The following is a 13238-nucleotide window of genomic DNA, read 5'->3' on the forward strand; positions in this document are numbered from 1 at the left end:
GCGCTCTAATACCGTTTCAAATGTCACTCGCTCTGAGACTTGGAGTAGTTGTTCCCCTTGCTCTGCATGGGTAACGCTACTTCGAGGGTGGCTGTTGTCGATGTGTTCCTGGTTCGAGCCCAGGTAGGAGCAAGGAGAGGGACGGAAGCTATACTCTTACACTGGCAATACTAAAGTGCCTATAAGAACATCCAATAGTCAAAGGTATATGAAATACAAATCGTATAGAGAGAAATAGTCCTATAATTCCTATAATAACTACAACCTAAAACTTCTTACCTGGGAATATTGAAGACTCATGTTAAAAGGAACCACCAGCTTTCATATGTTCTCATGTTCTGAGCAAGGAAATTAAACGTTAGCTTTTTTTCATGGCACATAATGCACTTTTACTTTCTTCTCCAACACTTTGTTTTTGCATTATTTAAACCAAATTGAACATGTTTGATTATTTATTTGAGGCTAAATTGATTTTATTGATGTATTATATTAAGTTAAAACAAGTGTTCATTCAGTATTGTTGTAATTGTCATTATTACAAAAAAAAGAAGAAATCGCCCGATTAATCGGTATCGGCTTTTTTGGGCCCTCCAATAATCGGTATCGGCGTCGAAAAATCATAATCGGCCGACCTCTAGTTATAACCTTAGATTAAAAAGTTTGACAAAAAAAGAAGAAAAAAAGTAGTTTCTGATTCAGTGGTTTGAGCTTTGGATAGGCCAAGGACGGAGGGAAGGGGGAAGGAGGGAAGAGGATGGGGAGGGGTAAAGAGAAGAAAGAAATCCCAGCCTTGGCACACACACATGGGTTCTCTGTGTGGCACGGCAAGCGCTAAGTACAAAAGAAACCTGCAACGCCTCCAGATTCCTCCTAGTCAAGTATCAAAGACATGAGTCCCATCCCAAATGGCACCCTATACCTTAATATAGTCCCTATGGGGGCTGGCCAAAAGTAGTGCACTATATAGGGTGCTGTTTGAGACTGTGCCTTGCTTTGCTTCAGAACAAGAGACGAGTGGGTAAGATAGGTTCACTGGCTCCCTCCCTCGCCCCAAACTCACACACACACACACACACACACACACACACACACACACACACACACACACTGAACCCAGCACAGCCTCGTCTGGGTGCTTCCAGTTAATCTCTGATAAGATTTTTCTCTTTCTTTTCCCTCCATCTTTCTTTTTCTTTTTGGGGGGATATCGGTATTACTGTGTAGCGGTGAATGGCGCGACTTGCCTAACCTGATCATTGGGGAGAATAAGAGAGCGATGGAGGGAGAGGTAATTGGTTGCGTCCCAATTACCTATTTGGTGCACTACTTTTGATCAGGGGCCGTATAGAGAATAGGGTGTCATTTGAAAGCAGATAGATCTATGGTCTAGGTCTCAGCGGTAAACTCCTACCCCATTGGCAGATCAGATGATTCCTTGTTTAGTTTCACCTTTCATATCTGAGACTCTTGTGAAAATAAACAAACATTTCTGTGGCTTAGGTAATGGTTCCATGGTTTGTTTCAAAGATTCTTTAACGCTTGAATAGTGGGATTGGCCGTACAAAAGGACTCGGTTCTATGTCTCTGACGTTTGGTAGTATTTTTGGAAACACAAAATTGGTTGAAAGGCTTGTCGATATTCCAATGCTGAAAATGGTGCAGCTTTATTGAAAGTCCTGCCTCTGCCTCACCCATAGAATAACCGCTGTGACATAGTACACACACCCATAGTTTGGGGGCAAGGAGTATCCAAGGCAGTGAGTGATATGTTGTTATTAATTCAGAATAAGTTGTCTTCTGGTTGCAATATGGAAGAGGAGACATGGCTGAGAGTTTTTATAATGCAGTCTCCCAACACGCACACACACAAATTGGCCCCCTCCAGCCCCTCTAACCCCCTCCAGCCATGGCAGAGAGACAGAAGTCTTTGGTTTGAAGTGTTTCCAAATAGCTTCCGGTGCTTCTGTGCGTGTCGTCCAAGGTCTTTCCCTCAAGGAATATAACTAGAGACCTGAAAGGGCCTGTACTACTCCTCTCCTGGCACTGGCTCTCTGGCTCCTGACAGACCTGCTTCCCATTCCCCCTCTGTCTCTCTCTCTCTCTCTCTCTCGCTCTTTCCGTCTCTCCATTATTCCCAGGAAATAGCCTGGGTTTTGTTTATTCACATTCTCATTTCCTCTGGAATATCATTAGATGGAGTCGGAGTGCCTCCCGTCCTAACGTTCCTCTTGGATGGTGGGGCAGGGCTTTCCTCCCGATCTGACCGCCTCCGAACCGCTTCCTTTCCAGGTCGTCTTGAAAGGTGATAGCACTGCCGCCACCGCGCCATGGCCCGCCGCCATTCACAAAAATCGAGAGAGCGTGGAAGGAAGGAGACAAAAAATAGAAAGAGGGTGGAAACTGAGCCAGGAAGGTGTCTGTAGTTTCAACGGGAAGAGAGAGATGATCTATTTCACTTGCTTTGGCAATGTAAACATATATTTAATTGAAATTGAATTGAGAGAGAGAGAGATCGAGAGAGAGAGAGAGAGCAAGCAAGGGGGAGAGAGATTGAGGTTGAGAAAGAGAGCGAGCAAGGGGGAGAGAGAGAGATTGAGGTTGAGAAAGAGAGAGAGCAAGGGGGAGAGAGAGAGATTGAGGTTGAGAAAGAGAGAGAGCAAGGGGGAGAGAGAGTAGTGTCGTACTGTTTTTTCCTTTGTGTTTTTCTTTTTTGTCTGTATATTTGAAAGTATCGTAGGGGTTAATTGCTGGTGACATTATGAGTTCCAAATGTGGTCTGTCTGTCCGTACCCCCCTCCCTCTTTCCCTCTCCCTCCCTCCAGACCCACTTCTCTCCCACGAGGGTCAGCGTGACCTCGACCGTATGACTCGGAAGTGATGTAGGCAAGAATTTCCTTGCGGTGTACCATGAGCACCAGTTAGTGCTTCCTAAAGACAACAAGACCAAGGCAGATGAAACCTGAACCCAGCGCTAATAGTGCTTGCCTCCCTTCTCTCCCCTCTCTCTCCTCTCTCCCCTCTACCCCTGCATCACCTCTCCTCCATCCATCCCACCTCTGCCTCTCTCTCCTGCCTTCACCATCTGCCTTTCGCCTGCTCCCGCACCCCACTGCCAAGGGGACCCGGACAGGGGTAGCCCTCGCCCCTGTCTCCCGCCTGCTCCACTCTCAGGGGTAGCTCTCGGCCCTGCTCAAACACGGGCCAAAGGAAGTACACAACATTTAGTTAAACATTTATGCTTGACTGGTGCATGGCCTGCATATGAATGTGTTTGCTCACCACTACCTTGTTCCATGGCTTGAGTAAAACGATCTAAAATGTGATGAGTACTGGCACCTACAGTGCCTTCAGAAAGTATTCATGCCCCTTGACTTATTCTACATTTAGTTGTGTTATAGCCTGAATTACAAATGGGTTAAATATATTTTTTTCTCCATCTACACACAATACCCCTTAATGACAAAGTGAAAACATGTTGTTAGACATTTTTTGCAAATGTATTAAAAATGAAATACATAAATCTCATTTACATAAGTATTCACACCCCTAAGTCAATACATTGTAGAAGCACCTTGGGCGTCTATTACAGCTTTGAGTTGTCTTGGTTATGTCTGTATCGGCTTTGCACAGCTGAATTTGGGGATTTTCGGCCATTCTTCCTTTCAGATTTTCTCAAGCTCTGTTAAGTTAGATGGGGAGAGGCGGTGAACAGCAATCTGCAAGTCTTTCCACAGATTTTCAACAAAGGGATTCAAGTCTGGGCTTTGGCTGGGCCACTTTCACATTCTTGTTCTGAAGCCATTCCAGTGTTGCTTTGGCTGTATGCTTGGGGTCATTGTCCTGTTGGAACGTAAATCTTCGCCCCAGTCTGTCGTTTGCACTCTGAAGCAGGTTCTCATCAAGGATTTGCCTGTATTTGGCTCCATTTATGTTTTCATTTTGTCATTATGGGGTATTGTGTGATTTTAAGAAAATACATTTTATCAATTTTGAATTCAAGCTGTAGGGGTATGAATACTTTCTGAAGGCACTGTAAATATAAAGAGTACAGGTAGGCACCTAGAATGAGTACTTCTGCCTATTCCAGTCGACTTCAAGCACAAATCAGAGTTCAGCACATAGCCTCTGTCAAACACTCAGTAGTCGGTACTAGTGATGCACCGATATTACATTTTTGGCCGATACCGATATCCAATATTTTCCTTGCCAAAACACCCTGTACCGATAACCGATATTAAAAATTTTAGCGGCCTTTTAAGCATTCTATTACAGTTAGATAGTTGACACACATACATGGACGCAGTGGTCTAAGGCACTGCATCTCAGTGCAAGAGCTGTCACTACAGTCCCTGGTTTGAATCCAGGCTGTATCACATCCGACCGTGATTGGGAGTCCCATAGGGCGGTGCACAATTTGCCCAGCGTCGTCCGGGTTTGGCCGGGGTAGGCAGTCATTGTAAATAAGAATTTGTTCTTAACCTCTTACATCTAGACGTTCCGCTAGCAGAACACCACTCCAATATCCAATGATAGGGCGTGGCGCGAAATGCAAACTCCTTGAAAATCCGAAAACTTCCATTTTTCAAACATATGACTATTTTACACCATTTTAAAGACAAGACTCTCCTTTATCTAACCACACTGTCCGATTTCAAAAAGGCTTTACAACGGAAGCAAAACATTAGATTATGTCAGCAGAGTACCCAGCCAGAAATAATCAGACACCCATTTTTCAAGCTAGCATATAATGTCACAAAAACCAAAACCACAGCTAAATGCAGCACTAACCTTTGATGATCTTCATCAGATGACACTCCTAGGACATTATGTTATACAATACATGCATGTTTTGTTCAATCAAGTACATATTTATATCAAAAACCAGCTTTTTACATTAGCATGTGACGTTCAGAACTAGCATTCCCACCAAACACTTCCGGTGAATTTACTAAATTACTCACGATAAACGTTCACAAAAAACATAACAATTATTTTAAGAATTATAGATACAGAACTCCTTTATGCAATCGCGGTGTCCGATTTTAAAATAGCTTTTCGGTGAAAGCACATTTTGCAATTTTCTGAGTAGATAGCTCGCCATCACGGGCTAGCTAATTTGACACCCACCAAGTTTGGTACTCACCAAACTCAGATTTACTATAAGAAAAATTGGATTACCTTTGCTGTTCTTCATCAGAATGCACTCCCAGGACTTCTACTTCAACAACAAATGTTGGTTTGGTTCCAAATAATCCATAGTTATATCCAAATAGCGGCGTTTTGTTCGTGCGTTCAAGACACTATCCGAAGGGTGACGCGCGGACGCGTATCGTGACAAAAAATTTCAAAATATTCCATTACCGTACTTCGAAGCATGTCAAACGCTGTTTAAAATCAATTTTTATTCGATTTTTCTCGTAAAATAGCGATAATATTCCGACCGGGAGTCGTTGTTTTCGTTCAAAGACTGAAAAAGTAAAATGGACTCTTCACGTGCACGCTTGCACCCGTCTCATTGTTCTCAGATCGACCACTTACCAAATGCGCTACTGTTTTTCAGCCAGTAACTGCAGAGTCATCATTCAACGTTCTGGCGCCTTCTGAGAGCCTATGGGAGCCTTAGAAAGTGTCACGTTACAGCAGAGATCCTCTGTTTTGGATAGAGATGACAAAGAAGGCCAAGAAATGGTCAGACAGGGTACTTCCTGTACAGAATCTTCTCAGGTTTTGGCCTGCCATTTGAGTTCTGTTATACTCACAGACACCATTCAAACAGTTTTAGAAACTTTGGAGTGTTTTCTATCCAAAGCTACTAATTACATGCATATTCTAGTTTCTGGGCAGGAGTAATAACCAGATTAAATCGGGTACGTTTTTATCCGGCCGTGAAAATACTGCCCCCTATCCATAACAAGTTTTAAGTGACTTGCCTAGTTAAATAAAGGTTACACACACAGCACACTGACCGAAAAGTTATTTTTTGGGCATTTACGTATGTCCCCATTACCAGAAGAACATAATCAAAACATATTTCTTTCACTTACTTGCTGTGCTGTTTCATTGTTCATTTGTTCAGTCGTTTCATTCTCAACCAGGATTTCTATGGAACGCTTTTTGGGTCTTTGCGTGTCAAAAAATATACTATATAACACTATTTGACGTGTCAAATAACACTATTTGACGTGTCATTTAAGCTTGTTGACCAATCAGAACCGGAATATGACTGCACGTCACATAATAATTTAACGCGTTCATACATTTTTTACGTAGTTATTACACACTGATTACACAATCACTTGTATTTCATATGTCACAACGATTCATCGATACGTATGCTATGATGTTGGTAAAGTTGTCTCGCGCACCTACAGTGCTGGTCATAAAAAAGCTAGCTAGCTCATGGATGCAAACTATGTTCTTCCCCAAAAACATATCAAAATGACAATCTGTTTCTGTAGCTGTAGCTAACTACATAGCTAGGTGACATCATCTAAAATAACCCTAATTTATAAGACAGTTCTTATTTGATTAATGGTGGTCGGACCCATCAATGTGAAGCTAGCCACAATAAGGATTAGCCACAACAGTGGACTTTGCGGTTAGCCTTCAAAATAAAAGTATGGCATAATTATACTATTTGTATTCATTTGCGTCACCGTCAATGCCATACTTTTATTTTGAAAGCAAACCGCAAATTCCACTATTGTGCCTAATCCTTATTGTGGATAGCTTCACAACACATAACCCGGTCCGGTTGAGCCTCACTAGCCAGATGAAGCTAGCTGGCTGCTTATAACGTTAGCTTTGAGCAGCAGGGTTAAGTAGCTGGCTAGCTATTTATTTTCATCAACTGAATTTCAGTTTCAATAGGCAAACACCAAGTGGCAACCAAGATACTTACTCACAAGGATTCCTAAATCATTGCTAAGAATAATGAAAATGACTGCAGTTTCTACTGGTCATTGTTTTCAGGCTGGTTGTATTGGTGCTAGCTAGGTACCAAGCTAAAGCTAGCTACCCCCCAGAAGTTGCGGTCGAACAAATGATGCTTTATTACTAATGCGGTATTGAAAACACATCGCTCGTGGCCGGTGTTTGCTTGTTTGCAGACTTTTGTACAGCTTTGATAGTGCTACTGTATCTTTTTTGACACGCAAAGACCCAAACGGCGTTCCATAGTATGTATGTTGTGAAGCTAATAGCAGTGACGCTATTACTGTGTAACTCCGGTAGGGCAACATCTGAAAAATAGAGCACTTGATAGTGTGTACCGGTGCTCAACCTGTCGGCGAAAGCCAACATCACCCACGACAGAGAACAGTTGATTGTAAAAAGCATTGAATTCCATTATCTTGGATTTAATGGATTTCGCCTTTGAGTTGTCTCGCTGAAATGTTATTACTCTTTCAAATGACTGCTCGACTTGTTGACTGCTCGATCCACACAGCAGACATTGTGGGCTAGGTTAGGAATGCTGTGTTGCACGCGTAGCACAACATTTTACGTGGCGTCATTACGTCATGTACCTACGTTATATAGGTATGTAGGTATGCGCGTCAGCTTTGACATCGGTCTTGCGCATCGGCGTTAAACTAGCCTTTTTAGCTAATATCCACCGATATATTGTGCATCCCTAGTCGGTACATATGGCTGTGTTTGTGCAGTTGTTGAGAAGGTCACGGTCTGTGCTGCTCTGTGCTGTCTGGGGTGGTGCAGAGAAGCGATGTAGGAAGGGGGGATGAGGAGAAGGGAGGGTATGGAACTGATGGTGTGATCTTTAACAGAGCCCTGGCTGTCTGCCTCCTCTGAGGAGTCTTGATTAGAGTAGTCCTCTACCTCCAGCTGCTATACAGTACTCTTAACAGCCTGTGGAGACCATGACACGCACACAGAGTCGTACACACACACACAAAGGGAAGGCCAACAAGTCTGGTTTGATTGAGGATTCAAAAGAAGCCACTTTGTGATTTATTTATTTAGCAGAGGACACTTTGATGTCAGAGAGGAGTTTGCATAATCAGCAGGTGGCTTTGGTCATCTAGAACGCTATGGGCCCTGGTCAAAAGTTGTGCACTATAAAGAGAATGGGTTGCCATTTTGGACGCAGACCTAAAGCTGTGTGTGTGTGTGTGTGTGTGTGTGTGTGTGTGTGTGTGTGTGTGTGTGTGTGTGATCTCAGTCTTCATGTAGGGTAGGGGATCTGTGGCATTTGATGAAGGACAGACAAAGCGCTTGGCTAACGTTTGATCTCTGCATGGTGCAATGCTTTCTCTCTCTCTCTCTCTCTCTCTCTCTCTCTCTCTCTCTCTCTCTCTCTCTCTCTCTCACACACACATCCCCATTCGAATATTGAAATGTCCAAGAAGATTGACCGCACTTGAATGGAATAAAAGTTACCTATTGAAGCTGGTGGATTTATTCTGATAGCGACAATTACAAGCATGAATTATTCCTGATCATGTATTTTCGAAGGCCGTCATGTTCGCCTTCAGAAGGATCCACAGTGAGGAGAAGAGGAGGGAGATGAAGGGATTAGAGTTCTCATTGTGATTTCTTATTTGTTAGGTGTTGTTTACGCTGTTCAGAAAACAAACTTGGTAATCTAATACCTATTTGGCAGTGGCACACGCACACACCACGTCCTCCTGTGTAGCTCAGTTGGTAGAGCATGGTGCTTGCAACGCCAGGGTTGTGGGTTCGATTCCCACGGGGGACTAGTAGGAAAAATGTATGCACTCACTACTTACTGTAAGTCGCTCTGGATAAGAACATCTGTTAAATTACTAGAACGTAAATGTAAAAATGAGCCACCTTCTCCTTAGGATTATTATTAAGTACTATAGTAGCCTATGTAAGTACAAGTCATTCTGTCATGCCTTTAAATACAATCAAGCTTTTTATTTTGAAAATAAAATAACAAATTAAATGTTCTGGCTAAGACAACAGAACAGAACAACATGACAATAAAATAACAAATGGAGCCTTGAATAGTTAAATAATAAATAAATCATGTTCTGGATATTATTAGCTATAGGCTAACCTAGGGCTTAAATATTAAGACAGAAGAACACGTATTTTAGGAGAGTGCTTTAGTCTCTCTGACCATAGACACACAACATTCAGAGTGGGGTATTTTTCCCCCTCCAGTTCCTTCTGTGAGTCATAAAATGGCTTGAGGAACTCCAGGAGGAACTCCAGGAGGAACTCCAGGAGGAACTCCAGGAGGAACTCCAGGAGGAACTCCAGGAGGAACTCCAGGAGGAACTCCAGGAGGAACTCCAGGAGGAACTCCAGGAGGAACTGCAAGTAATCGGGCGATTTGATTTTCGTGCACTTCGTTGTACACGTTCTGGACAGACTTCAGGGTCAGGTACACTGTGCTAAATCTTGTGTCTCCCATCCGAAGCAGGGTCATAGAGTTGGACAGCCAGTCCAGACTACTAGACATACTTGATAGAGGGCATGATAAACACATCAAACCGGTGCATGGAGAAATAAGCTTACCCACATGGAAATGCCCACATGGAAGGCTACATAACATTATATTAATTATATTCCTATAATGTATTGTTGGTATGACATGGTTGGGCATATATAAAGCACAAATTAATTCTCATATTCTACCTGACCAGTGACTTTGCTGCGGTGAGGGTTTCAGCGATGCCGAGCACATCGATGGCCAGTACTGCTCTGTCAAGGTCATGACATAGCACCGTGTTTAGAACGTGGTCCTGAGAGTCCAGCCTCTGATATGGCCGAAGGTCAAGAAGGATGTTGGAGCCCTGGTCAGTCACCTAAACAATTCTGCTCAGTGACGTAGCGTCGAGGTCAAACTTTGTCACAAGCAGCTTCAGCAACTCCCTCTATTCTCCCCAGTTTTGAGTCTTTAGCTGGAAACACAGCCGTGGTCATGTTTCTTCCAATTAACTGGAACTCCTTTTAGTTATGAAATGACATGTTATTGTCAGACATGTCTGTCATCATCCTCACTGTGCCCTCTTTCAGGATATCATTTACCTTATCTGTAAATTCTTCCTTTGTCTTCTGCCATACTCTTGCACCTGGCAGAGACGGTGTTGTTGCTGGGTAGAACAGAGCTGGCAGACACCCTCCCGTAGTGGTTCCCATGTATATTAGCTCCTGGACAAGCTCCTGAAAGCCTGGGCCTTCGACGATATTGTCAAATAATGTTCTGCAGGAGGGGTGAAGTCAGGCGCAGGAGTCTCAGGTACGTGAAACATGTAGTTATTTTAATGAAGAAAAAACAAGTCCAAAATATCAAGCCGACAAGGCAAGGGAAAAATATTCCAACAAAGGCAGACTAACACAGTCTTGGGAATAGAACGGGACGCAGCCCAGCAACCCTAAAGCCAAAACGCTAAATATAAAAAGGACCAGAAAAGAAATCCCCCCCAACCTACGATAACAGACACAAAACAATCCCGCACAATCCCGCACAACCCCAAACACAAAACAGACTAAATACCCCACTAATTACTAAACACAAAACAGGTGGTACCCTAACCAGACATAACCAAACGAAACAGAAAAGGAAATCAGTGGCAGCTAGTAGGCCGGCGACGACGACCGCCGAGCGCCGCCCGAACGGGGAGAGGCGCCACCTGTGGACGTTGTGACAGATATAAAATGGCCTGACGTCTTTGCAACAAAAACTGACACATTTGTCAGTCACTGCCTGTTTTGTTTTCTTTGAGACGGTTACCGTTTTGTTGATGAAAGCTGTCATAGAAGCTTGGCCTGAGGAGGAGGCTGTCGCGCCACGGCATTGTGCAACATGGCACTGCAGGGAAGAAGTACCGGTCATCTTGCTGTCACAACGTAGAAAGGCCTCGCATTCTCTGCACTTGACATGGCCAGTTGTTTCTCTCGTTGCTTCAACAACCAAGTCAAATGACTTCCACACATCTGACTTCCCGTTTCCCTCCTGAGCCATCAGTATACATTCCCCCATGGCAAGTTTCTTTTTAATATCCTTGGCATCCATTTCGCTGTAACGTGTTATAATGATATAACAGAGATGTTGTAGCCAATGTATTGATGTGATATACACTATGCACAAAACATTAGGAACACCTTCCTAATATTGAGTTGCATCCCTTTTGCCCACAGAACAGCCTAAATTCGTTGGGGCATGGACTCTACAAAAGCATTCCACAGGGATGCTGGCCCATGTTGACTCCAATGCTTCCCACAGTTGTCAAGTTGGCTAGAAATCCTTTGGGTGGTGGACCATTCTTGAAAAACCCAGCAGCGTTGCAGTTCTTGACACAAACCAGTGTGCCTGACACCTACTACCATACCCCGTTCAAAGGCACTTAAATATTTTGTCTAGCCCATTCACCCTCTGAATGGCACACACACACACACAATCCATGTCTCAATTGTCTCAAGGCATAAAAATCCTTCTTTAACCTGTCTCCACCCCTTCATCTACACTGATTGAAGTGGATTTAGCAAGTGACATCAATAAGGGATCATAGCTTTCACCTGGATTCACCTGGTCAGTCTGTCATGGAAAGAGCAGATGTTCCTATTGTTTTGCACACTCACTGTATGATTGGCTATCCTACCTTCAGACCCTACCCTATTGGCCAGTCACATGTGCATGCATGTGTCACATGAAAAGAGCATGGCAGGGAAGGCACATTTAGCAATAGGGAATGTTTTTGCTCTCTCAAGAAATGAGGGATTTCTTTCAACTTTTCAGTCAGAAAAATAGTTAAGTGTAAAAAGATAGCAGCTTCAGCAACCCGGACAGCGCAACAAACAGCGCAGCCCGTCCCTGCTCCTGCAGCTGACAGGGAGGTAGGCACACGCTGTAATTAGTCAATTCTTGAAAACAAAGCTCCGTCCTGAACCTGTCGGATCCCGTCGGGTTCGGGCTGAAATTGAGAACTCTAGAAGGGGATAGGTTTGAAGTAGAAGTGATGGATGTCGTTCACTTCATCTCTGCTCCTATAAAGACCAGCTCATGTACCAATCCTCCGTTCTACCCACTGCCTCAAACCAGTTTAGCTCTGTCTCCTTTCTCTCTCTCTCTCTCTCTCTCTCTCTCTCTCTCTCTCTCTCTCTCTCTCTCTCTCTTTCTCTCTCTCTCTTTCTCTCTCTCTCTTTCTTTCTCTCTTTCTCTCTTTCTCTCTCTCTCTCTCTCTCTCTCCCCCAACTCCAATATTGTGGTAGCCATGTTGTCCACTCCAGTGCGTGTAAAGAGGGAGAGAAGGGGGGAGAGAGTGAATGACCAAGGGAGAGAGAGAGAGTCAGTGAGGGAGGAGGGAGGCCTGCCTGGTTGTGGGCCTGCTCTGTGCTTTCTGCTCTAATCACATTCCAGCAGGCTCTGGCCTGGACTGTCTGTCGGTCAACCAGCAGCAATAGCTCTCCGTGCTCAGCTTGCTCTGCATTCCACAACTTTGGGGGCTTTCCAAGAGGAGGGCGAGCAGAACGCCACAGATTCCTCCCCCCCCCTTCCCTCCTCCCCTCCCCCGCCCGGCGGAGCCATCAAAGGGCCCAAGCCACTTCAAAGGCCACGCTGAGGCTAGGTGTTGATCACTGCAATCCGCCACTGGTCCACTTTTAGCCCCCCTCCGGACTTGGAGCCACAGCCCTCCAGATAGATATTTAGATCAGCCCAGGGTCCGGGTGGGTTCCATAGCCAGGCTGTGGCATTAATCAGGACCCACTAACTTGTGACATTCACTCTGGTTTTAGGCCCAGGAATCATGATTTGAGGGACTGGTGAGAGCTAGGTGATGTTTTACTATGGAGGGAGATCCAACAGAGCTGCAGCATTAGTTGTATGGGAGAAATTAGTGTAGTGTAAAACGATAATGAAAAGTAATGTTAGGCTTCAGAAGGGGGGTGTACCCTCAATGTATTGGCTTTATTCTGGAAATGTGCTTCTTGTTTGATCATTCATGTAAAAAAGTTAATGATGTGTTCCTTTAACACAGCTAACTCTGCTGAGAGGTCGGTCTCTTTCAAAGTTCCAGTTTTTGTCAGGGGCCCTTCAGTTCGAGACCATAACTAGAAATAAGTTATTAGGTTGTGTGTGTGTGCGTGTGCGTGTGTGTGTGTGTGTGTGTGCGCACTGTATCACTTATTAACATCCTCCACGGTTGTCTCTGTCAGCGATATGGTATGTAAGCTATGTTAATGAAGTCTCTGTGACACCTTGAAGTCAGTGAATAATTGATGCATATTGAGAATCATGCTCAACTCAC

The 13238-nt window shown here is 44.1% G+C and overlaps 1 protein-coding gene across 2 annotated transcripts in view; it reads left to right on the plus strand.

The window, feature by feature from the left end:
* The window catches only part of znrf3 (zinc and ring finger 3), a 111307-nt gene that overhangs the window by 43550 nt on the left and 54519 nt on the right, over positions 1 to 13238 (plus strand). The window lies entirely within an intron of this gene.

Source organism: Salmo trutta, chromosome 27 (assembly GCF_901001165.1).
Source record: "Salmo trutta chromosome 27, fSalTru1.1, whole genome shotgun sequence".
In the NCBI taxonomy this organism is placed as follows: domain Eukaryota; kingdom Metazoa; phylum Chordata; class Actinopteri; order Salmoniformes; family Salmonidae; genus Salmo; species Salmo trutta.